This window comes from Gallinula chloropus (genome assembly GCF_964237585.1).
Source record: "Gallinula chloropus genome assembly, chromosome: 25".
Lineage (NCBI taxonomy): Eukaryota > Metazoa > Chordata > Aves > Gruiformes > Rallidae > Gallinula > Gallinula chloropus.
The window spans coordinates 1,770,820-1,795,934 of NC_140110.1; positions in this window are offsets into that span (position 1 = coordinate 1,770,820).

Here is a 25,115-nt window from a genome sequence, read left to right on the forward strand (position 1 = left end):
CGGCCTGAGAAGCACTCTCCGGCCAACATGCCCAACGTCCAGCAACAGCTCCCAAACCGAAGGAGCCAGGACCCAAAGACCTAGCTGGCCTGAAGGGCCCCCAGGGGGCCCCCAAGCAGCCCCTCTCCATTTGGGTCTGGGGGCTTTCGTTGGGCCGGGGACCTGGGACGTACCTGCAAGGTTGCAGTTCGCAGCCCGAGAAGCACTCTCCGGCCAACATGCCCAACGTCCAGCAACAGCTCCCAAACCGAAGGAGCCAGGACCCAAAGACCTAGCTGGCCTGAAGGGGCCCCATGGGGCCCCCAAACAGCCCCTCTCCATTTGGGTCTGGGGGCTTTCGTTGGGCCGGGAACCTGGGAGATACCTGCAAGTTTGCAGTTCGAGGCCCGAGAAGCACTCTCCGGCCAACATGCCCAACGTCCAGCAACAGCTCCCAAACCGAAGGAGCCAGGACCCAAAGACCTAGCTGGCCTGAAGGGCCCCCAGGGGGCCCCCAAGCAGCCCCTCTCCATTTGGGTCTGGGGGCTTTCGTTGGGCCGGGAACCTGGGAAGCGCCTGCAAGGTTGCAGTGCGCGGCCCGAGAAGCACTCTCCGGCCAACATGCCCAACGTCCAGCAACAGCTCCCAAACCCAAGGAGCCAGGACCCAAAGACCTAGCTGGCCTGAAGAGTCCCCAGGGGGCCCCCAAGCAGCCCCTCTCCATTTGGGTCTGGGCGCTTTCGTTGGGCATGGAACCTGGGAGGTACCTGCAAGGTTGCAGTTCGCAGCCTGAGAAGCACTCTCCGGCCAACATGCCCAACGTCCAGCAACAGCTCCCAAACCGAAGGAGCCAGGACCCAAAGACCTAGCTGGCCTGAAGGGCCCCCAGGGGGCCCCCAAGCAGCCCCTCTCCATTTGGGTCTGGGGGCTTTCGTTGGGCCGGGAACCTGGGAGCTACCTGCAAGGTTGCAGTTCGCGGCCCGAGAAGCACTCTCCGGCCAACATGCCCAACTGCAGCAACAGCTCCCAAACCGAAGGAGCCAGGACCCAAAGACCTAGCTGGCCTGAAGGGGCCCCAGGGGGCCCCCAAGCAGCCCCTCTCCATTTGGGTCTGGGGTCTTTCATTGGGCCGGGGACCTGGGAGGTACCTGCACGGTTGCAGTTCGCAGCCCGAGAAGCACTCTCCGGTCAACATGCCCAACGTCCAGCAACAGCTCCCAATCCGAAGGAGCCAGGACCCAAAGACCTAGCTGAACTGAAGGGCCCCCAGGGGGCCCCCAAGCAGCCCCTCTCAATTTGGATCTGGGGGCTTTCGTTGGGCCTGGGACCTGGGAGGTACCTGCAAGGTTGCAGTTCGCGGCCCGAGAAGCACTCTCCGGTCAACATGCCCAACGTCCAGCAACAGCTCCCAAACCGAAGGAGCCAGGACCCAAAGACCTAGCTGGCCTGAAGGGCCCCCAGGGGGCCCCCAAGCAGCCCCTCTCAATTTGGGTCTGGGGGCTTTCGTTGGGCCGGGGACCTGGGAGGTACCTGCAAGGTTGCAGTTCGCAGCCCGAGAAGCACTCTCCGGCCAACATGCCCAACGTCCAGCAACAGCTCCCAAACCGTAGGAGCCAAGACACAAAGACCTAGCTGGCCTGAAGAGTCCCCAGGGTGCCCCCAAACAGCCCCTCTCCATTTGGGTCTGGGGGCTTTCGTTGGGCATGGAACCTGGGAGGTACCTGCAAGGTTGCAGTTCGCGGCCTGAGAAGCACTCTCCGGCCAACATGCCCAACGTCCAGCAACAGCTCCCAAACCGAAGGAGCCAGGACCCAAAGACCTAGCTGGCCTGAAGGGCCCCCAGGGGGCCCCCAAGCAGCCCCTCTCCATTTGGGTCTGGGGGCTTTCGTTGGGCCGGGGACCTGGGACGTACCTGCAAGGTTGCAGTTCGCAGCCCGAGAAGCACTCTCCGGTCAACATGCCCAACGTCCAGCAACAGCTCCCAAACCGAAGGAGCCAGGACCCAAAGACCTAGCTGGACTGAAGGGTCCCCAGGGGGCCCCCAAACAGCCCCTCTCCATTTGGGTCTGGGGGCTTTCGTTGGGCATGGAGTCCGGGAGGTACCAGCAAGGTTGTAGTTCGCGGCCCGAGAAGCACTCTCCGGCCAACATGCCCAACTGCAGCAACAGCTCCCAAACCGAAGGAGCCAGGACCCAAAGACCTAGCTGGCCTGGAGTGTCCCCAGGGGGCCCGCAAGCAGCCCCTCTCAATTTTGGTCTGGGGGCTTTCGTTGGGCCGGGAACCTGGGAGGTGCCTGCAAGGTTGCAGTTCGCGGCCCGAGAAGCACTCTCCGGCCATCATGCCCAACGTCCAGCAACAGCTCCCAAACCCAAGGAGCCAGGACCCAAAGACCTAGCTGGCCTGAAGAGTCCCAAGGGGGCCCCCAAACAGCCCCTCTCCATTTGGGTCTGGGGGCTTTCGTTGGGCATGGAACCTGGGAGCTACCTGCAAGGTTGCAGTTCGCAGCCCGAGAAGCACTCTCCGGTCAACATGCCCAACGTCCAGCAACAGCTCCCAAACCGAAGGAGCCAGGACCCAAAGACCTAGCTGGCCTGAAGGACCCCAGGGGACCCCCAGGCTGCCCCTCTCAATTTGGGTCTGGGGGCTTTCGTTGGGCCGGGGACATGGGAGGTACCTGCAAGGTTGCAGTTCGCAGCCCGAGAACCACTCTCCGGCCAACATGCCCAACGTCCAGCAACAGCTCCCAAACCGAAGGAGCCAGGACCCAAAGAAATAGCTGGCCTGGAGGGTCCCCAGGGGGCCCGCAAGCAGCCCCTCTCAATTTTGGTGTGGGGGCTTTCGTTGGGCCGGGAACCTGGGAGGTGCCTGCAAGGTTGCAGTTCGCGGTCCGAGAAGCACTCTCCGGCCAACATGCCCAACGTCCAGCAACAGCTCCCAAACCGAAGGAGCCAGGACCCAAAGACCTAGCTGGCCTGAAGGGGCCCCAAGGGGCCCCCATGCAGCCCCTCTCCATTTGGGTCTGGGGGCTTTCGTTGGGCCGGGAACCTGGGAGCTACCTACAAGGTTGCAGTTCGCAGCCCGAGAAGCACTCTCCGGCCAACATGCCCAACGTCCAGCAACAGCTCCCAAACCGAAGGAGCCAGGACCCAAAGACCTAGCAGGCCTGAAGGGGCCCCAGGGGCCACCAAGCAGCCCCTCTCAATTTGGATCTGGGGGCTTTCGTTGGGCCGGGGACCTGGGAGCTACCTGCAAGGTTCAGTTCGCGGCCCGAGAAGCACTCTCCGGCCAACATGCCCAACTGCAGCAACAGCTCCCAAACCGAAGGAGCCAGGACCCAAAGACCTAGCTGGCCTGGAGTGTCCCCAGGGGGCCCGCAAGCAGCCCCTCTCAATTTGGGTCTGGGGGCTTTCGTTGGGCCGGGAACCTGGGAGGTGCCTGCAAGGTTGCAGTTCGCGGCCCGAGAAGCACTCTCCGGCCATCATGCCCAACGTCCAGCAACAGCTCCCAAACCCAAGGAGCCAGGACCCAAAGACCTAGCTGGCCTGAAGAGTCCCCAGGGGGCCCCCAAACAGCCCCTCTCCATGTGGGTCTGGGGGCTTTCTTTGGGCATGGAACCTGGGAAGTGCCTGCAAGTTTGCAGTTCGCGGCCCGAGAAGCACTCTCCGGCCAACATGCCCAACGTCCAGCAACAGCTCCCAAACCGAAGGAGCCAGGACACAAAGACCTAGCTGGCCTGAAGAGTCCCCAGGGTGCCCCCAAACAGCCCCTCTCAATTTGGGTCTGGGGGCTTTCGTTGGGCATGGAACCTGGGAGGTACCTGCAAGGTTGCAGTTCGCGGCCTGAGAAGCACTCTCCGGCCAACATGCCCAACGTCCAGCAACAGCTCCCAAACCGAAGGAGCCAGGACCCAAAGACCTAGCTGGCCTGAAGGGCCCCCAGGGGGCCCCCAAGCAGCCCCTCTCCATTTGGGTCTGGGGGCTTTCGTTGGGCCGGGGACCTGGGACGTACCTGCAAGGTTGCAGTTCGCGGCCCGAGAAGCACTCTCCGGTCAACATGCCCAACGTCCAGCAACAGCTCCCAAACCGAAGGAGCCAGGACCCAAAGACCTAGCTGGCCTGGAGTGTCCCCAGGGGGCCCGCAAGCAGCCCCTCTCAATTTTGGTCTGGGGGCTTTCGTTGGGCCGGGAACCTGGGAGGTGCCTGCAAGGTTGCAGTTCGCAGCCCGAGAAGCACTCTCCGGCCATCATGCCCAACGTCCAGCAACAGCTCCCAAACCCAAGGAGCCAGGACCCAAAGACCTAGCTGGCCTGAAGAGTCCCAAGGGGGCCCCCAAACAGCCCCTCTCCATTTGGGTCTGGGGGCTTTCGTTGGGCATGGAACCTGGGAGCTACCTGCAAGGTTGCAGTTCGCAGCCCGAGAAGCACTCTCCGGTCAACATGCCCAACGTCCAGCAACAGCTCCCAAACCGAAGGAGCCAGGACCCAAAGACCTAGCTGGCCTGAAGGACCCCAGGGGACCCCCAGGCTGCCCCTCTCAATTTGGATCTGGGGGCTTTCGTTGGGCCGGGGACCTGGGAGGTACCTGCAAGGTTGCAGTTCGCAGCCCGAGAACCACTCTCCGGCCAACATGCCCAATGTCCAGCAACAGCTCCCAAACCGAAGGAGCCAGGACCCAAAGAAATAGCTGGCCTGGAGGGTCCCCAGGGGGCCCGCAAGCAGCCCCTCTCAATTTTGGTGTGGGGGCTTTCGTTGGGCCGGGAACCTGGGAGGTGCCTGCAAGGTTGCAGTTCGCGGCCCGAGAAGCACTCTCCGGCCAACATGCCCAACGTCCAGCAACAGCTCCCAAACCCAAGGAGCCAGGACCCAAAGACCTAGCTGGCCTGAAGGGGCCCCAGGGGGCCCCCATGCAGCCCCTCTCCATTAGGGTCTGGGGGCTTTCGTTGGGCCGGGAACCTGGGAGCTACCTGCAAGGTTGCAGTTCGCAGCCCGAGAAGCACTCTCCGGTCAACATGCCCAACGTCCAGCAACAGCTCCCAAACCGTAGGAGCCAAGACACAAAGACCTAGCTGGCCTGAAGAGTCCCCAGGGTGCCCCCAAACAGCCCCTCTCAATTTGGATCTGGGGGCTTTCGTTGGGCATGGAACCTGGGAGGTACCTGCAAGGTTGCAGTTCGCGGCCTGAGAAGCACTCTCCGGCCAACATGCCCAACGTCCAGCAACAGCTCCCAAACCGAAGGAGCCAGGACCCAAAGACCTAGCTGGCCTGAAGGGCCCCCAGGGGGCCCCCAAGCAGCCCCTCTCCATTTGGGTCTGGGGGCTTTCGTTGGGCCGGGGACCTGGGACGTACCTGCAAGGTTGCAGTTCGCAGCCCGAGAAGCACTCTCCGGTCAACATGCCCAACGTCCAGCAACAGCTCCCAAACCGAAGGAGCCAGGACCCAAAGACCTAGCTGGACTGAAGGGTCCCCAGGGGGCCCCCAAACAGCCCCTCTCCATTTGGGTCTGGGGGCTTTCGTTGGGCATGGAGTCCGGGAGGTACCAGCAAGGTTGCAGTTCGCGGCCCGAGAAGCACTCTCCGGCCAACATGCCCAACTGCAGCAACAGCTCCCAAACAGAAGGAGCCAGGACCCAAAGACCTAGCTGGCCTGGAGTGTCCCCAGGGGGCCCGCAAGCAGCCCCTCTCAATTTTGGTCTGGGGGCTTTCGTTGGGCCGGGAACCTGGGAGGTGCCTGCAAGGTTGCAGTTCGCGGCCCGAGAACCACTCTCCGGCCAACATGCCCAACGTCCAGCAACAGCTCCCAAACCCAAGGAGCCAGGACCCAAAGACCTAGCTGGCCTGAAGAGTCCCAAGGGGGCCCCCAAACAGCCCCTCTCCATTTGGGTCTGGGGGCTTTCTTTGGCATGGAACCTGGGAGCTACCTGCAAGGTTGCAGTTCGCAGCCCGAGAAGCACTCTCCGGTCAACATGCCCAACGTCCAGCAACAGCTCCCAAACCGAAGGAGCCAGGACCCAAAGACCTAGCTGGCCTGAAGGACCCCAGGGGACCCCCAGGCTGCCCCTCTCAATTTGGGTCTGGGGGCTTTCGTTGGGCCGGGGACATGGGAGGTACCTGCAAGGTTGCAGTTCGCAGCCCGAGAACCACTCTCCGGCCAACATGCCCAACGTCCAGCAACAGCTCCCAAACCCAAGGAGCCAGGACCCAAAGAAATAGCTGGCCTGGAGGGTCCCCAGGGGGCCCGCAAGCAGCCCCTCTCAATTTTGGTGTGGGGGCTTTCGTTGGGCCGGGAACCTGGGAGGTGCCTGCAAGGTTGCAGTTCGCGGCCCGAGAAGCACTCTCCGGCCAACATGCCCAACGTCCAGCAACAGCTCCCAAACCCAAGGAGCCAGGACCCAAAGACCTAGCTGGCCTGAAGGGGCCCCAGGGGGCCCCCATGCAGCCCCTCTCCATTTGGGTCTGGGGGCTTTCGTTGGGCCGGGAACCTGGGAGCTACCTGCAAGGTTGCAGTTCGCAGCCCGAGAAGCACTCTCCGGCCAACATGCCCAACGTCCAGCAACAGCTCCCAAACCGAAGGAGCCAGGACCCAAAGACCTAGCAGGCCTGAAGGGCCCCCAGGGGGGCCCCAAGCAGCCCCTCTCAATTTGGGTCTGGGGGCTTTCGTTGGGCCGGGAACCTGGGAGAATCCTGCAAGGTTGCAGTTCGCGGCCCGAGAAGCACTCTCCGGCCATCATGCCCAACGTCCAGCAACAGCTCCCAAACCCAAGGAGCCAGGACCCAAAGACCTAGCTGGCCTGAAGAGTCCCCAGGGGGCCCCCAAACAGCCCCTCTCCATGTGGGTCTGGGGGCTTTCTTTGGGCATGGAACCTGGGAAGTGCCTGCAAGTTTGCAGTTCGCGGCCCGAGAAGCACTCTCCGGCCATCATGCCCAACGTCCAGCAACAGCTCCCAAACCCAAGGAGCCAGGACACAAAGACCTAGCTGGCCTGAAGAGTCCCCAGGGTGCCCCCAAACAGCCCCTCTCAATTTGGGTCTGGGGGCTTTCGTTGGGCATGGAACCTGGGAGGTACCTGCAAGGTTGCAGTTCGCGGCCTGAGAAGCACTCTCCGGCCAACATGCCCAACGTCCAGCAACAGCTCCCAAACCGAAGGAGCCAGGACCCAAAGACCTAGCTGGCCTGAAGGGCCCCCAGGGGGCCCCCAAGCAGCCCCTCTCCATTTGGGTCTGGGGGCTTTCGTTGGGCCGGGGACCTGGGACGTACCTGCAAGGTTGCAGTTCGCGGCCCGAGAAGCACTCTCCGGTCAACATGCCCAACGTCCAGCAACAGCTCCCAAACCGAAGGAGCCAGGACCCAAAGACCTAGCTGGCCTGAAGGACCCCAGGGGACCCCCAGGCTGCCCCTCTCAATTTGGGTCTGGGGTCTTTCGTTGGGCCGGGGACCTGGGAGGTATCTACAAGGTTGCAGTTCGCAGCCCGAGAACCACTCTCCGGACAACATGCCCAACGTCCAGCAACAGCTCCCAAACCGAAGGAGCCAGGACCCAAAGAAATAGCTGGCCTGGAGGGTCCCCAGGGGGCCCGCAAGCAGCCCCTCTCAATTTTGGTGTGGGGGCTTTCGTTGGGCCGGGAACCTGGGAGGTGCCTGCAAGGTTGCAGTTCGCGGCCCGAGAAGCACTCTCCGGCCAACATGCCCAACGTCCAGCAACAGCTCCCAAACCCAAGGAGCCAGGACCCAAAGACCTAGCTGGCCTGAAGGGGCCCCAGGGGGCCCCCATGCAGCCCCTCTCCATTTGGGTCTGGGGGCTTTCGTTGGGCCGGGAACCTGGGAGCTACCTGCAAGGTTGCAGTTCGCAGCCCGAGAAGCACTCTCCGGTCAACATGCCCAACTGCAGAAACAGCTCCCAAACCGAAGGAGCCAGGACCCAAAGAGATAGCTGGCCTGAAGGGGCCCAAAGGGGCCCCCAAGCAGCCCCTCCCTATTTGGGTCTGGGGGCTTTCGTTGGGCATGGAACCTGGGAGCTACCTGCAAGGTTGCAGTTCACGTACCGAGAAGCACTCTCTGGCCAACATGCCCAACGTCCAGCAACAGCTCCCAAACCGAAGGAGCCAGGACCCAAAGACCTAGCTGGCCTGAAGGGCCCCCAGGGGGCCCCCAAGCAGCCCCTCTCCATTTGGGTCTGGGGGCTTTCGTTGGGCCGGGGACCTGGGAAGTACCTGCAAGGTTGCAGTTCACGGCCCGAGAAGCACTCTCCGGCCAACATGCCCAACGTCCAGCAACAGCTCCCAAACCGAAGGAGCCAGGACCCAAAGAAATAGCTGGCCTGGAGGGTCCCCAGGGGGCCCGCAAGCAGCCCCTCTCAATTTTGGTGTGGGGGCTTTCGTTGGGCCGGGAACCTGGGAGGTGCCTGCAAGGTTGCAGTTCGCGGTCCGAGAAGCACTCTCCGGCCAACATGCCCAACGTCCAGCAACAGCTCCCAAACCGAAGGAGCCAGGACCCAAAGACCTAGCTGGCCTGAAGGGGCCCCAAGGGGCCCCCATGCAGCCCCTCTCCATTTGGGTCTGGGGGCTTTCGTTGGGCCGGGAACCTGGGAGCTACCTACAAGGTTGCAGTTCGCAGCCCGAGAAGCACTCTCCGGCCAACATGCCCAACGTCCAGCAACAGCTCCCAAACCGAAGGAGCCAGGACCCAAAGACCTAGCAGGCCTGAAGGGGCCCCAGGGGCCACCAAGCAGCCCCTCTCAATTTGGATCTGGGGGCTTTCGTTGGGCCGGGGACCTGGGAGCTACCTGCAAGGTTGCAGTTCGCGGCCCGAGAAGCACTCTCCGGCCAACATGCCCAACTGCAGCAACAGCTCCCAAAGCGAAGGAGCCAGGACCCAAAGACCTAGCTGGCCTGAAGGACCCCAGGGGACCCCCAGGCTGCCCCTCTCAATTTGGATCTGGGGGCTTTCGTTGGGCCGGGGACCTGGGAGGTATCTGCAAGGTTGCAGTTCGCAGCCCGAGAACCACTCTCCGGCCAACATGCCCAATGTCCAGCAACAGCTCCCAAACCGAAGGAGCCAGGACCCAAAGAAATAGCTGGCCTGGAGGGTCCCCAGGGGGCCCGCAAGCAGCCCCTCTCAATTTTGGTGTGGGGGCTTTCGTTGGGCCGGGAACCTGGGAGGTGCCTGCAAGGTTGCAGTTCGCGGCCCGAGAAGCACTCTCCGGCCAACATGCCCAACGTCCAGCAACAGCTCCCAAACCCAAGGAGCCAGGACCCAAAGACCTAGCTGGCCTGAAGGGGCCCCAGGGGGCCCCCATGCAGCCCCTCTCCATTTGGGTCTGGGGGCTTTCGTTGGGCCGGGAACCTGGGAGCTACCTGCAAGGTTGCAGTTCGCAGCCCGAGAAGCACTCTCCGGTCAACATGCCCAACGTCCAGCAACAGCTCCCAAACCGTAGGAGCCAAGACACAAAGACCTAGCTGGCCTGAAGAGTCCCCAGGGTGCCCCCAAACAGCCCCTCTCAATTTGGGTCTGGGGGCTTTCGTTGGGCATGGAACCTGGGAGGTACCTGCAAGGTTGCAGTTCGCGGCCTGAGAAGCACTCTCCGGCCAACATGCCCAACGTCCAGCAACAGCTCCCAAACCGAAGGAGCCAGGACCCAAAGACCTAGCTGGCCTGAAGGGCCCCCAGGGGGCCCCCAAGCAGCCCCTCTCCATTTGGGTCTGGGGGCTTTCGTTGGGCCGGGGACCTGGGAAGTACCTGCAAGGTTGCAGTTCACGGCCCGAGAAGCACTCTCCGGCCAACATGCCCAACGTCCAGCAACAGCTCCCAAACCCAAGGAGCCAGGACCCAAAGACCTAGCTGGCCTGAAGGGACCCCAGGGGGCCCCCAAGCAGCCCCTCTCCATTTGGGTCTGGGGGCTTTCGTTGGGCCGGGAACCTGGGAGCTACCTGCAAGGGACAGTTCGAGGCCCGAGAAGCACTCTCCGGCCAACATGCCCAACGTCCAGCAACAGCTCCCAAACCGAAGGAGCCAGGACCCAAAGACCTAGCTGGCCTGAAGGGCCCCCTGGGGGCCCCCAAACAGCCCCTCTCCATTTGGGTCTGGGGGCTTTCGTTGGGCCGGGAACCTGGGAAGTGCCTGCAAGGTTGCAGTGCGAGGCCCGAGAAGCACTCTCCGGCCAACATGCCCAACGTCCAGCAACAGCTCCCAAACCGAAGGAGCCAGGACCCAAAGACCTAGCTGGCCTGAAGAGTCCCCAGGGGGCCCCCAAACAGCCCCTCTCAATTTGGGTCTGGGGGCTTTCGTTGGGCATGGAACCTGGGAGGTACCTGCGAGGTTGCAGTTCGCAGCCAGAGAAGCACTCTCCGGCCAACATACCCATCTGCAGCAACAGCTCCCAAACCGAAGGAGCCAGGACCCAAAGACCTAGCTGGCCTGGAGTGTCCCCAGGGGGCCCGCAAGCAGCCCCTCTCCATTTGGGTCTGGGGGCTTTCGTTGGGCCGGGAACCTGGGAGGTGCCTGCAAGGTTGCAGTTCGCGGCCCGAGAAGCACTCTCCGGCCATCATGCCCAACGTCCAGCAACATCTCCCAAACCGAAGGAGCCAGGACCCAAAGACCTAGCTGGCCTGAAGAGTCCCCAGGGGGCCCCCAAGCAGCCCCTCTCAATTTGGGTCTGGGGGCTTTCGTTGGGCCGGGAACCTGGGAGCTACCTGCAAGGTTGCAGTTCACGGCCCGAGAAGCACTCTCCGGCCAACATGCCCAACGTCCAGCAACAGCTCCCAAACCGAAGGAGCCAGGACCCAAAGACCTAGCTGGCCTGAAGGGGCCCCAGGGGACCCCAAACAGCCCCTCTCCATTTGGGTCTGGGGGCTTTCGTTGGGCCGGGGACCTGGGAGCTACCTGCAAGGTTGCAGTTCGCGGCCCGAGAAGCACTCTCCGGCCAACATGCCCAACTGCAGCAACAGCTCCCAAACCGAAGGAGCCAGGACCCAAAGACCTAGCTGGCCTGAAGGGCCCCCAGGGGGCCCCCAAGCAGCCCCTCTCAATTTGGGTCTGGGGGCTTTCGTTGGGCCGGGAACCTGGGAGGTGCCTGCAAGTTTGCAGTTCGCGGCCCAAGAAGCACTCTCCGGCCAACATGCCCAACTGCAGCAACAGCTCCCAAACCGAAGGAGCCAGGACCCAAAGACCTAGCTGGCCTGAAGGGCCCCCAGGGGGCCCCCAAGCAGCCCCTCTCAATTTTGGTCTGGGGGCTTTCGTTGGGCCGGGGACCTGGGAGGTACCTGCAAGGTTGCAGTTCACGGCCCGAGAAGCACTCTCCGGTCAACATGCCCAACGTCCAGCAACAGCTCCCAATCCGAAGGAGCCAGGACCCAAAGACCTAGCTGGCCTGAAGGGCCCCCAGGGGGCCAGCAAGCAGCCCCTCTCCATTTGGGTCTGGGGGCTTTCGTTGGGCCGGGGACCTGGGAGGTGCCTGCAAGGTTGCAGTTCACGGCCCGAGAAGCACTCTCCGGCCAACATGCCCAACGTCCAGCAACAGCTCCCAAACCCAAGGAGCCAGGACCCAAAGAAATAGCTGGCCTGAAGAGTCCCCAGGGTGCCCCCAAACAGCCCCTCTCAATTTGGGTCTGGGGGCTTTCGTTGGGCATGGAGTCTGGGAGGTACCTGCAAGGTTGCAGTTCGCGGCCCGAGAAGCACTCTCCGGCCAACATGCCCAACGTCCAGCAACAGCTCCCAAACCGAAGGAGCCAGGACCCAAAGACCTAGCTAGCCTGAAGGGCCCCCTGGGGGCTCCCAAACAGCCCCTCTCCATTTGGGTCTGGGGGCTTTCGTTGGGCCGGGAACCTGGGAAGTGCCTGCAAGGTTGCAGTTCGCGGCCCGAGAAGCACTCTCCGGCCAACATGCCCAACGTCCAGCAACAGCTCCCAAACCCAAGGAGCCAGGACCCAAAGACCTAGCTGGCCTGAAGGGGCCCCAGGGGGCCCCCATGCAGCCCCTCTCCATTTGGGTCTGGGGGCTTTCGTTGGGCCGGGAACCTGGGAGCTACCTGCAAGGTTGCAGTTCGCAGCCCGAGAAGCACTCTCCGGTCAACATGCCCAACGTCCAGCAACAGCTCCCAAACCGTAGGAGCCAAGACACAAAGACCTAGCTGGCCTGAAGAGTCCCCAGGGTGCCCCCAAACAGCCCCTCTCAATTTGGGTCTGGGGGCTTTCGTTGGGCATGGAACCTGGGAGGTACCTGCAAGGTTGCAGTTCGCGGCCTGAGAAGCACTCTCCGGCCAACATGCCCAACGTCCAGCAACAGCTCCCAAACCGAAGGAGCCAGGACCCAAAGACCTAGCTGGCCTGAAGGGCCCCCAGGGGGCCCCCAAGCAGCCCCTCTCCATTTGGGTCTGGGGGCTTTCGTTGGGCCGGGGACCTGGGAAGTACCTGCAAGGTTGCAGTTCACGGCCCGAGAAGCACTCTCCGGCCAACATGCCCAACGTCCAGCAACAGCTCCCAAACCCAAGGAGCCAGGACCCAAAGACCTAGCTGGCCTGAAGGGACCCCAGGGGGCCCCCAAGCAGCCCCTCTCCATTTGGGTCTGGGGGCTTTCGTTGGGCCGGGAACCTGGGAGCTACCTGCAAGGGACAGTTCGAGGCCCGAGAAGCACTCTCCGGCCAACATGCCCAACGTCCAGCAACAGCTCCCAAACCGAAGGAGCCAGGACCCAAAGACCTAGCTGGCCTGAAGGGCCCCCTGGGGGCCCCCAAACAGCCCCTCTCCATTTGGGTCTGGGGGCTTTCGTTGGGCCGGGAACCTGGGAAGTGCCTGCAAGGTTGCAGTGCGAGGCCCGAGAAGCACTCTCCGGCCAACATGCCCAACGTCCAGCAACAGCTCCCAAACCGAAGGAGCCAGGACCCAAAGACCTAGCTGGCCTGAAGAGTCCCCAGGGGGCCCCCAAACAGCCCCTCTCAATTTGGGTCTGGGGGCTTTCGTTGGGCATGGAACCTGGGAGGTACCTGCGAGGTTGCAGTTCGCAGCCAGAGAAGCACTCTCCGGCCAACATACCCATCTGCAGCAACAGCTCCCAAACCGAAGGAGCCAGGACCCAAAGACCTAGCTGGCCTGGAGTGTCCCCAGGGGGCCCGCAAGCAGCCCCTCTCCATTTGGGTCTGGGGGCTTTCGTTGGGCCGGGAACCTGGGAGGTGCCTGCAAGGTTGCAGTTCGCGGCCCGAGAAGCACTCTCCGGCCATCATGCCCAACGTCCAGCAACATCTCCCAAACCGAAGGAGCCAGGACCCAAAGACCTAGCTGGCCTGAAGAGTCCCCAGGGGGCCCCCAAGCAGCCCCTCTCAATTTGGGTCTGGGGGCTTTCGTTGGGCCGGGAACCTGGGAGCTACCTGCAAGGTTGCAGTTCACGGCCCGAGAAGCACTCTCCGGCCAACATGCCCAACGTCCAGCAACAGCTCCCAAACCGAAGGAGCCAGGACCCAAAGACCTAGCTGGCCTGAAGGGGCCCCAGGGGACCCCAAACAGCCCCTCTCCATTTGGGTCTGGGGGCTTTCGTTGGGCCGGGGACCTGGGAGCTACCTGCAAGGTTGCAGTTCGCGGCCCGAGAAGCACTCTCCGGCCAACATGCCCAACTGCAGCAACAGCTCCCAAACCGAAGGAGCCAGGACCCAAAGACCTAGCTGGCCTGAAGGGCCCCCAGGGGGCCCCCAAGCAGCCCCTCTCAATTTGGGTCTGGGGGCTTTCGTTGGGCCGGGAACCTGGGAGGTGCCTGCAAGTTTGCAGTTCGCGGCCCAAGAAGCACTCTCCGGCCAACATGCCCAACTGCAGCAACAGCTCCCAAACCGAAGGAGCCAGGACCCAAAGACCTAGCTGGCCTGAAGGGCCCCCAGGGGGCCCCCAAGCAGCCCCTCTCAATTTTGGTCTGGGGGCTTTCGTTGGGCCGGGGACCTGGGAGGTACCTGCAAGGTTGCAGTTCACGGCCCGAGAAGCACTCTCCGGTCAACATGCCCAACGTCCAGCAACAGCTCCCAATCCGAAGGAGCCAGGACCCAAAGACCTAGCTGGCCTGAAGGGCCCCCAGGGGGCCAGCAAGCAGCCCCTCTCCATTTGGGTCTGGGGGCTTTCGTTGGGCCGGGGACCTGGGAGGTGCCTGCAAGGTTGCAGTTCACGGCCCGAGAAGCACTCTCCGGCCAACATGCCCAACGTCCAGCAACAGCTCCCAAACCCAAGGAGCCAGGACCCAAAGAACTAGCTGGCCTGAAGAGTCCCCAGGGTGCCCCCAAACAGCCCCTCTCAATTTGGGTCTGGGGGCTTTCGTTGGGCATGGAGTCTGGGAGGTACCTGCAAGGTTGCAGTTCGCGGCCCGAGAAGCACTCTCCGGCCAACATGCCCAACGTCCAGCAACAGCTCCCAAACCGAAGGAGCCAGGACCCAAAGACCTAGCTAGCCTGAAGGGCCCCCTGGGGGCTCCCAAACAGCCCCTCTCCATTTGGGTCTGGGGGCTTTCGTTGGGCCGGGAACCTGGGAAGTGCCTGCAAGGTTGCAGTTCGCGGCCCGAGAAGCACTCTCCGGCCAACATGCCCAACGTCCAGCAACAGCTCCCAAACCGAAGGAGCCAGGACCCAAAGACCTAGCTGGCCTGAAGAGTCCCCAGGGGGCCCCCAAGCAGCCCCTCTCCATTTGGGTCTGGGGGCTTTCGTTGGGCATGGAACCTGGGAGTTACCTGCGAGGTTGCAGTTCGCAGCCTGAGAAGCACTCTCCGGCCAACATGCCCAACTGCAGCAACAGCTCCCAAAGCGAAGGAGCCAGGACCCAAAGACCTAGCTGGCCTGAAGGGCCCCCAGGGGGCCCCCAAGCAGCCCCTCTCCATTTGGGTCTGGGGGCTTTCGTTGGGCATGGAACCTGGGAGCTACCTGCAAGGTTGCAGTTCGCGGCCCGAGAAGCACTCTCCGGCCAACATGCCCAACTGCAGCAACAGCTCCCAAACCGAAGGAGCCAGGACCCAAAGACCTAGCTGGCCTGGAGTGTCCCCAGGGGGCCCGCAAGCAGCCCCTCTCCATTTGGGTCTGGGGGCTTTCGTTGGGCCGGGAACCTGGGAGCTACCTGCAAGGTTGCAGTTCGCGGCCCGAGAAGCACTCTCCGGCCAACATGCCCAACTGCAGCAACAGCCCCCAAACCCAAGGAGCCAGGACCCAAAGACCTAGCTGGCCTGAAGGGCCCCCAGGGGGCCCCCAAGCAGCCCCTCTCAATTTGGGTCTGGGGGCTTTCGTTGGGCCGGGGACCTGGGAGGTACCTGCAAGGTTGCAGTTCGCAGCCCGAGAAGCACTCTCCGGTCAACATGCCCAACTGCAGAAACAGCTCCCAAACCGAAGGAGCCAGGACCCAAAGACCTAGCTGGCCTGAAGGGGCCCCAAGATGCCCCCAAGCAGCCCCTCTCAATTTGGGTCTGGGGGCTTTCCTTGGGCTGGGAAACTGGGAGGTACCTGCAAGGTTGCAGTTCACGGCCCGAGAAGCACTCTCCGGCCAACATGCCCAACGTCCAGCAACAGCTCCCAAACCGAAGGAGCCAGGACCCAAAGACCTAGCTGGCCTGAAGGGCCCCCAGGGGGCCCCCAAGCAGCCCCTCTCCATTTGGGTCTGGGGGCTTTCGTTGGGCCGGGGACCTGGGAGCTACCTGCAAGGTTGCAGTTCATGGCCCGAGAACCACTCTCCGGCCAACATGCCCAACGTCCCGCAACAGCTCCCAAAGCGAAGGAGCCAGGACCCAAAGACCTAGCTGGCCTGAAGGGCCCCCAGGGGGCCCCCAAGCAGCCCCTCTCCATTTGGGTCTGGGGGCTTTCGTTGGGCATGGAACCTGGGAGCTACCTGCAAGGTTGCAGTTCGCGACCCGAGAAGCACTCTCCGGCCAACATGCCCAACTGCAGCAACAGCTCCCAAAGCGAAGGAGCCAGGACCCAAAGACCTAGCTGGCCTGGAGTGTCCCCAGGGGGCCCGCAAGCAGCCCCTCTCCATTTGGGTCTGGGGGCTTTAGTTGGGCCGGGAACCTGGGAGGTGCCTGCAAGGTTGCAGTTCGCGGCCCGAGAAGCACTCTCCGGCCAACATGCCCAACGTCCAGCAACAGCTCCCAAACCCAAGGAGCCAGGACCCAAAGACCTAGCTGGCCTGAAGAGTCCCCATGGTGCCCCCAAACAGCCCCTCTCCATTTGGGTCTGGGGGCTTTCGTTGGGCCGGGAACCTGGGAGCTACCTGCAAGGTTGCAGTTTGCGGCCCGAGAAGCACTCTCCGGCCAACATGCCCAACTGCAGCAACAGCTCCCAAACCGAAGGAGCCAGGACCCAAAGACCTAGCTGGCCTGAAGGGCCCCCAGGGGGCCCCCAAGCAGCCCCTCTCAATTTGGGTCTGGGGGCTTTCGTTGGGCCGGGGACCTGGGAGGTAGCTGCAAGGTTGCAGTTCGCAGCCCGAGAAGCACTCTCCGGTCAACATGCCCAACTGCAGAAACAGCTCCCAAACCGAAGGAGCCAGGACCCAAAGACCTAGCTGGCCTGAAGGGGCCCCAAGATGCCCCCAAGCAGCCCCTCCCTATTTGGGTCTGGGGGCTTTCCTTGGGCCGGGAACCTGGGAGCTACCTGCAAGGTTGCAGTTCACGTACCGAGAAGCACTCTCCGGCCAACATGCCAAACGTCCAGCAACAGCTCCCAAACCGAAGGAGCCAGGACCCAAAGACGTAGCTGGCCTGAAGGGCCCCTAGGGGGCCCCCAAGCAGCCCCTCTCCATTTGGGTCTGGGGGCTTTCGTTGGGCCGGGGACCTGGGAGGTACCTGCAAGGTTGCAGTTCATGGCCCGAGAACCACTCTCCGGCCAACATGCCAAACGTCCAGCAACAGCTCCCAAACCCAAGGAGCCAGGACCCAAAGACCTAGCTGGCCTGAAGGGGCCCCAAGATGCCCCCAAGCAGCCCCTCTCCATTTGGGTCTGGGGGCTTTCCTTGGGCCGGGAACCTGGGAGCTACCTGCAAGGGACAGTTCGAGGCCCGAGAAGCACTCTCCGGCCAACATGCCCAACGTCCAGCAACAGCTCCCAAAGTGAAGGAGCCAGGACCCAAAGACCTAGCTGGCCTGACGTGCCCCCAGGGGGCCCCCAAGCAGCCCCTCTCCATTTGGGTCTGGGGGCTTTCGTTGGGCCGGTTGACCTGGGAGGTACCTGCAATGTTGCAGTTCGCAGCCCGAGAAGCACTCTCCGGTCAACATGCCCAACTGCAGAAACAGCTCCCAAACCGAAGGAGCCAGAACCCAAAGAGCTAGCTGGCCTGAAGGGGCCCCAAGGGGCCCCCAAGCAGCCCCTCCCGATTTGGGTCTGGGGGCTTTCCTTGGGCCGGGAACCTGGGAGCTACCTGCAAGGTTGCAGTTCACGGCCCGAGAAGCACTCTCCGGCCAACATGCCCAACGTCCAGCAACAGCTCCCAAACCGAAGGAGCCAGGACCCAAAGACCTAGCTGGCCTGAAGGGGCCCCAGGGGGCCCCCAAGCAGCCCCTCTCCATTTGGGTCTGGGGGCTTTCGTTGGGCCGGGGACATGGGAGGTACCTGCAAGGTTGCAGTTCGCAGCCCGAGAAGCACTCTCCGGCCAACATGCCCAACTGCAGCAACAGCTCCCAATCCGAAGGAGCCAGGACCCAAAGACCTAGCTGGCCTGAAGGGCCCCCAGGGGGCCCCCAAGCAGCCCCTCTCCATTTGGGTCTGGGGGCTTTCGTTGGGCCGGGAACCTGGGAGCTACCTGCAAGGTTGCAGTTCGCGGCCCGAGAAGCACTCTCCGGCCAACATGCCCAACGTCCAGCAACAGCTCCCAAACCGAAGGAGCCAGGACCCAAAGACCTAGCTGGCCTGAAGGGCCCCCTGGGGGCCCCCAAACAGCCCCTCTCCATTTGGGTCTGGGGGCTTTCGTTGGGCATGGAACCTGGGAGGTACCTGCAAGGTTGCAGTTCGCAGCCCGAGAAGCACTCTCCGACCAACATGCCCAACTGCAGCAACAGCTCCCAAACCGAAGGAGCCAGGACCCAAAGAAATAGCTGGCCTGGAGGGTCCCCAGGGGGCCCGCAAGCAGCCCCTCTCCATTTTGGTCTGGGGGCTTTCGTTGGGCCGGGAACCTGGGAGGTGCCTGCAAGGTTGCAGTTCGCGGCCCGAGAAGCACTCTCCGGCCAACATGCCCAACTGCAGCAACAGCTCCCAAACCGAAGGAGCCAGGACCCAAAGACCTAGCTGGCCTGAAGGGCCCCCAGGGGGCCCCCAAGCAGCCCCTCTCCATTTGGGTCTGGGGGCTTTCGTTGGGCATGGAGTCTGGGAGGTAGCTGCAAGGTTGCAGTTCGCGGCCCAAGAAGCACTCTCCGGCCAACATGCCCAACGTCCAGCAACAGCTCCCAAACTGAAGGAGCCAGGACCCAAAGACCTAGCTGGCCTGAAGGGGCCCCAAGATGCCCCCAAGCAGCCCCTCCCTATTTGGGTCTGGGGGCTTTCCTTGGGCCGGGGAACTGGGAGCTACCTGCAAGGTTGCAGTTCACGTACCGAGAAGCACTCTCTGGCCAACATGCCCAACGTCCAGCAACAGCTCCCAAACCGAAGGAGCCAGGACCCAAAGACCTAGCTGGCCTGAAGGGCCCCCAGGGGGCCCCCAAGCAGCCCCTCTCCATTTGGGTCTGGGGGCTTTCGTTGGGCCGGGGACCTGGGAGGTACCTGCAAGGTTGCAGTTCATGGCCCGAGAACCACTCTCCGGCCAACATGCCCAACGTCCAGCAACAGCTCCCAAACCCAAGGAGCCAGGACCCAAAGACCTAGCTGGCCTGAAGGGGCCCCAGGGGACACCAAACAGCCCCTCTCCATTTGGGTCTGGGGGCTTTCGTTGGGCCGGGGACCTGGGAGGTACCTGCAAGGTTGCAGTTCACGGCCCGAGATGCACTCTCCGGCGAACATGCCCATCTGCAGCAACAGCTCCCAAACCGAAGGAGCCAGGACCCAAAGACCTAGCTGGCCTGAAGGGCCCCCAGGGGGCCCCCAAGCAGCCCCTCTCCATTTGGGTCTGGGGGCTTTCGTTGGGCCGGGGACATGGGAGGTACCTGCAAGGTTGCAGTTCGCAGCCCGAGAAGCACTCTCCGGCCAACATGCCCAACTGCAGCAACAGCTCCCAATCCGAAGGAGCCAGGACCCAAAGACCTAGCTGGCCTGAAGGGCCCCCAGGGGGCCCCCAAGCAGCCCCTCTCCATTTGGGTCTGGGGGCTTTCGTTGGGCCGGGAACCTGGGAGCTACCTGCAAGGTTGCAGTTCGCGGCCCGAGAAGCACTCTCCGGCCAACATGCCCAACGTCCAGCAACAGCTCCCAAACCGAAGGAGCCAGGACCCAAAGACCTAGCTGGCCTGAAGGGCCCCCTGGGGGCCCCCAAACAGCCCCTCTCCATTTGGGTCTGGGGGCTTTCGTTGGGCATGGAACCTGGGAGGTACCTGCAAGGTTGCAGTTCGCAGCCCGAGAAGCACTCTCCGACCAACATGCCCAACTGCAGCAACAGCTCCCAAACCGAAGGAGCCAGGACCCAAAGAAATAGCTGGCCTGGAGGGTCCCCAGGGGGCCCGCAAGCAGCCCCTCTCCATTTTGGTCTGGGGGCTTTCGTTGGGCCGGGAACCTGGGAGGTGCCTGCAAGGTTGCAGTTCGCGGCCCGAGAAGCACTCTCCGGCCAACATGCCCAACGTCCAGCAACAGCTCCCAAACCCAAGGAGCCAGGACCCAAAGACCTAGCTGGCCTGAAGAGTCCCCAGGGGGCCCCCAAGCAGCCCCTCTCAATTTGGGTCTGGGGGCTTTCGTTGGGCCGGGAACCTGGGAGCTACCTGCAATGTTGCAGTTCACGGCCCGAGAAGCACTCTCCGGCCAACATGCCCAACGTCCAGCAACAGCTCCCAAACCCAAGGAGCCAGGACCCAAAGACCTAGCTGGCCTGAAGGGGCCCCAGGGGACCCCAAACAGCCCCTCTCCATTTGGGTCTGGGGGCTTTCGTTGGGCCGGGGACCTGGGAGCTACCTGCAAGGTTGCAGTTCGCGGCCCGAGAAGCACTCTCCGGTCAACATGCCCAACGTCCAGCAACAGCTCCCAAACCGAAGGAGCCAGGACCCAAAGACCTAGCTGGCCTGAAGGGGCCCCAGGGGGCCCCCAAGCAGCCCCTCTCCATTTGGGTCTGGGGGCTTTCGTTGGGCCGGGAACCTGGGAGGTGCCTGCAAGGTTGCAGTTCGCGGCCCAAGAAGCACTCTCCGGCCAACATGCCCAACTGCAGCAACAGCTCCCAAACCGAAGGAGCCAGGACCCAAAGACCTAGCTGGCCTGAAGGGCCCCCAGGGGGCCCCCAAGCAGCCCCTCTCAATTTGGGTCTGGGGGCTTTCGTTGGGCATGGAGTCTGGGAGGTACCTGCAAGGTTGCAGTTCGCGGCCCAAGAAGCACTCTCCGGCCAACATGCCCAACGTCCAGCAACAGCTCCCAAACTGAAGGAGCCAGGACCCAAAGACCTAGCTGGCCTGAAGGGGCCCCAAGATGCCCCCAAGCAGCCCCTCCCTATTTGGGTCTGGGGGCTTTCCTTGGGCCGGGGAACTGGGAGCTACCTGCAAGGTTGCAGTTCACGTACCGAGAAGCACTCTCTGGCCAACATGCCCAACGTCCAGCAACAGCTCCCAAACCGAAGGAGCCAGGACCCAAAGACCTAGCTGGCCTGAAGGGCCCCCAGGGGGCCCCCAAGCAGCCCCTCTCCATTTGGGTCTGGGGGCTTTCGTTGGGCCGGGGACCTGGGAGGTACCTGCAAGGTTGCAGTTCATGGCCCGAGAACCACTCTCCGGCCAACATGCCCAACGTCCAGCAACAGCTCCCAAACCCAAGGAGCCAGGACCCAAAGACCTAGCTGGCCTGAAGGGCCCCCAGGGGGCCAGCAAGCAGCCCCTCTCCATTTGGGTCTGGGGGCTTTCGTTGGGCCGGGGACCTGGGAGGTGCCTGCAAGGTTGCAGTTCGCGGCCCGAGAAGCACTCTCCGGCCAACATGCCCAACGTCCAGCAACAGCTCCCAAACCCAAGGAGCCAGGACCCAAAGAACTAGCTGGCCTGAAGAGTCCCCATGGTGCCCCCAAACAGCCCCTCTCAATTTGGGTCTGGGGGCTTTCGTTGGGCATGGATTCTGGGAGGTACCTGCCAGGTTGCAGTTCGCGGCCCGAGAAGCACTCTCCGCCCAACATGCCCAACGTCCAGCAACAGCTCACAAACCGAAGGAGCGAGGACCCAAAGTCCTAGCTAGCCTGAAGGGCCCCCTGGGGGCCCCCAAACAGCCTCTCTCCATTTGGGTCTGGGGGCTTTCGTTGGGCCGGGAACGTGGGAAGTGCCTGCAAGGTTGCAGTGCGCGGCCGGAGAAGCACTCTCCGGCCAACATGCCCAACTGCAGCAACAGCTCCCAATCCGAAGGAGCCAGGACCCAAAGACCTAGCTGGCCTGAAGGGGCCCCAAGATGCCCCCAAGCAGCCCCTCCCTATTTGGGTCTGGGGGCTTTCCTTGGGCCGGGAACCTGGGAGCTACCTGCAAGGTTGCAGTTCGCGGCCCGAGAAGCACTCTCTGGCCAACATGCCCAACGTCCAGCAACAGCTCCCAAACCGAAGGAGCCAGGACCCAAAGACCTAGCTGGCCTGAAGGGCCCCCAGGGGGCCCCCAAGCAGCCCCTCTCCATTTGGGTCTGGGGGCTTTCGTTGGGCCGGGAACCTGGGAGCTACCTGCAAGGGACAGTTCGAGGCCCGAGAAGCACTCTCCGGCCAACATGCCCAACGTCCAGCAACAGCTCCCAAAGCGAAGGAGCCAGGACCCAAAGACCTAGCTGGCCTGAAGGGCCCCCAGGGGGCCCCCAAGCAGCCCCTCTCCATTTGGGTCTGGGGCCTTTCGTTGGGCCGGGAACCTGGGAGCTACCTGCAAGGTTGCAGTTCACGGCCCGAGAAGCACTCTCCGGTCAACATGCCCAACTGCAGAAACAGCTCCCAAACCGAAGGAGCCAGAACCCAAAGAGCTAGCTGGCCTGAAGGGGCCCCAAGGGGCCCCCAAGCAGCCCCTCCCTATTTGGGTCTGGGGGCTTTCCTTGGGCCGGGAACCTGGGAGCTACCTGCAAGGTTGCAGTTCGCAGCCCGAGAAGCACTCTCCGGCCAACATGCCCAACGTCCAGCAACAGCTCCCAAACCGAAGGAGCCAGGACCCAAAGACCTAGCTGGCCTGAAGGGTCCCCAGGGGGCCCCCAAGCAGCCCCTCTCCATTTGGGTCTGGGGGCTTTCGTTGGGCCGGGAACCTGGGAGCTACCTGCAAGGTTGCAGTGCGCGGCCCGAGAAGCACTCTCCGGCCAACATGCCCAACGTCCAGCAACAGCTCCCAAACCGAAGGAGCCAGGACCCAAAGACCTAGCTGGCCTGAAGAGTCCCCAGGGGGCCCCCAAACAGCCCCTCTCAATTTGGGTCTGGGGGCTTTCGTTGGGCATGGAACCTGGGAGCTACCTGCGAGGTTGCAGTTCGCAGCCTGAGAAGCACTCTCCGGCCAACATGCCCAACGTCCAGCAACAGCTCCCAAAGCGAAGGAGCCAGGACCCAAAGACCTAGCTGGCCTGAAGAGTCCCCAGGGGGCCCCCAAACAGCCCCTCTCAATTTGGGTCTGGGGGCTTTCGTTGGGCATGGAACCTGGGAGCTACCTGCAAGGTTGCAGTTCACGGCCCGAGAACCACTCTCCGGCCAACATGCCCAACTGCAGCAACAGCTCCCAAACCGAAGGAGCCAGGACCCAAAGACCTAGCTTGCCTGAAGGGGCCCCAGGGGACACAAAACAGCCCCTCTCCATTTGGGTCTGGGGGCTTTCGTTGGGCTGGGAACCTGGGAGGTGCCTGCAAGGTTGCAGTTCGCGGCCCGAGAAGCACTCTCCGGCCAACATGCCCAACGTCCAGCAACAGCTACCAAACCCAAGGAGCCAGGACCCAAAGACCTAGCTGGCCTGAAGAGTCCCCAGGGGGCCCCCAAGCAGCCCCTCTCAATTTGGGTCTGGGGGCTTTCGTTGGGCCGGGAACCTGGGAGCTACCTGCAATGTTGCAGTTCACGGCCCGAGAAGCACTCTCCGGCCAACATGCCCAACGTCCAGCAACAGCTCCCAAACCCAAGGAGCCAGGACCCAAAGACCTAGCTGGCCTGAAGGGGCCCCAGGGGACCCCAAACAGCCCCTCTCCATTTGGGTCTGGGGGCTTTCGTTGGGCCGGGGACCTGGGAGCTACCTGCAAGGTTGCAGTTCGCGGCCCGAGAAGCACTCTCCGGTCAACATGCCCAACGTCCAGCAACAGCTCCCAAACCGAAGGAGCCAGGACCCAAAGACCTAGCTGGCCTGAAGGGGCCCCAGGGGGCCCCCAAGCAGCCCCTCTCCATTTGGGTCTGGGGGCTTTCGTTGGGCCGGGAACCTGGGAGGTGCCTGCAAGGTTGCAGTTCGCGGCCCAAGAAGCACTCTCCGGCCAACATGCCCAACTGCAGCAACAGCTCCCAAACCGAAGGAGCCAGGACCCAAAGACCTAGCTGGCCTGAAGGGCCCCCAGGGGGCCCCCAAGCAGCCCCTCTCAATTTGGGTCTGGGGGCTTTCGTTGGGCATGGAGTCTGGGAGGTACCTGCAAGGTTGCAGTTCGCGGCCCAAGAAGCACTCTCCGGCCAACATGCCCAACGTCCAGCAACAGCTCCCAAACCGAAGGAGCCAGGACCCAAAGACCTAGCTGGCCTGAAGGGGCCCCAAGATGCCCCCAAGCAGCCCCTCCCTATTTGGGTCTGGGGGCTTTCCTTGGGCCGGGGAACTGGGAGCTACCTGCAAGGTTGCAGTTCACGTACCGAGAAGCACTCTCTGGCCAACATGCCCAACGTCCAGCAACAGCTCCCAAACCGAAGGAGCCAGGACCCAAAGACCTAGCTGGCCTGAAGGGCCCCCAGGGGGCCCCCAAGCAGCCCCTCTCCATTTGGGTCTGGGGGCTTTCGTTGGGCCGGGGACCTGGGAGGTACCTGCAAGGTTGCAGTTCATGGCCCGAGAACCACTCTCCGGCCAACATGCCCAACGTCCAGCAACAGCTCCCAAACCCAAGGAGCCAGGACCCAAAGACCTAGCTGGCCTGAAGGGCCCCCAGGGGGCCAGCAAGCAGCCCCTCTCCATTTGGGTCTGGGGGCTTTCGTTGGGCCGGGGACCTGGGAGGTGCCTGCAAGGTTGCAGTTCGCGGCCCGAGAAGCACTCTCCGGCCAACATGCCCAACGTCCAGCAACAGCTCCCAAACCCAAGGAGCCAGGACCCAAAGAACTAGCTGGCCTGAAGAGTCCCCATGGTGCCCCCAAACAGCCCCTCTCAATTTGGGTCTGAGGGCTTTCGTTGGGCATGGATTCTGGGAGGTACCTGCCAGGTTGCAGTTCGCGGCCCGAGAAGCACTCTCCGCCCAACATGCCCAACGTCCAGCAACAGCTCCCAAACCGAAGGAGCGAGGACCCAAAGTCCTAGCTAGCCTGAAGGGCCCCCTGGGGGCCCCCAAACAGCCCCTCTCCATTTGGGTCTGGGGGCTTTCGTTGGGCCGGGAACGTGGGAAGTGCCTGCAAGGTTGCAGTGCGCGGCCGGAGAAGCACTCTCCGGCCAACATGCCCAACTGCAGCAACAGCTCCCAAACAGAAGGAGCCAGGACCCAAAGACCTAGCTGGCCTGAAGGGGCCCCAAGATGCCCCCAAGCAGCCCCTCCCTATTTGGGTCTGGGGGCTTTCCTTGGGCCGGGAACCTGGGAGCTACCTGCAAGGTTGCAGTTCGCGGCCCGAGAAGCACTCTCTGGCCAACATGCCCAACATCCAGCAACAGCTCCCAAACCGAAGGAGCCAGGACCCAAAGACCTAGCTGGCCTGAAGGGCCCCCAGGGGGCCCCCAAGCAGCCCCTCTCCATTTGGGTCTGGGGGCTTTCGTTGGGCCGGGAACCTGGGAGCTACCTGCAAGGGACAGTTCGAGGCCCGAGAAGCACTCTCCGGCCAACATGCCCAACGTCCAGCAACAGCTCCCAAAGCGAAGGAGCCAGGACCCAAAGACCTAGCTGGCCTGACGTGCCCCCAGGGGGCCCCCAAGCAGCCCCTCTCCATTTGGGTCTGGGGGCT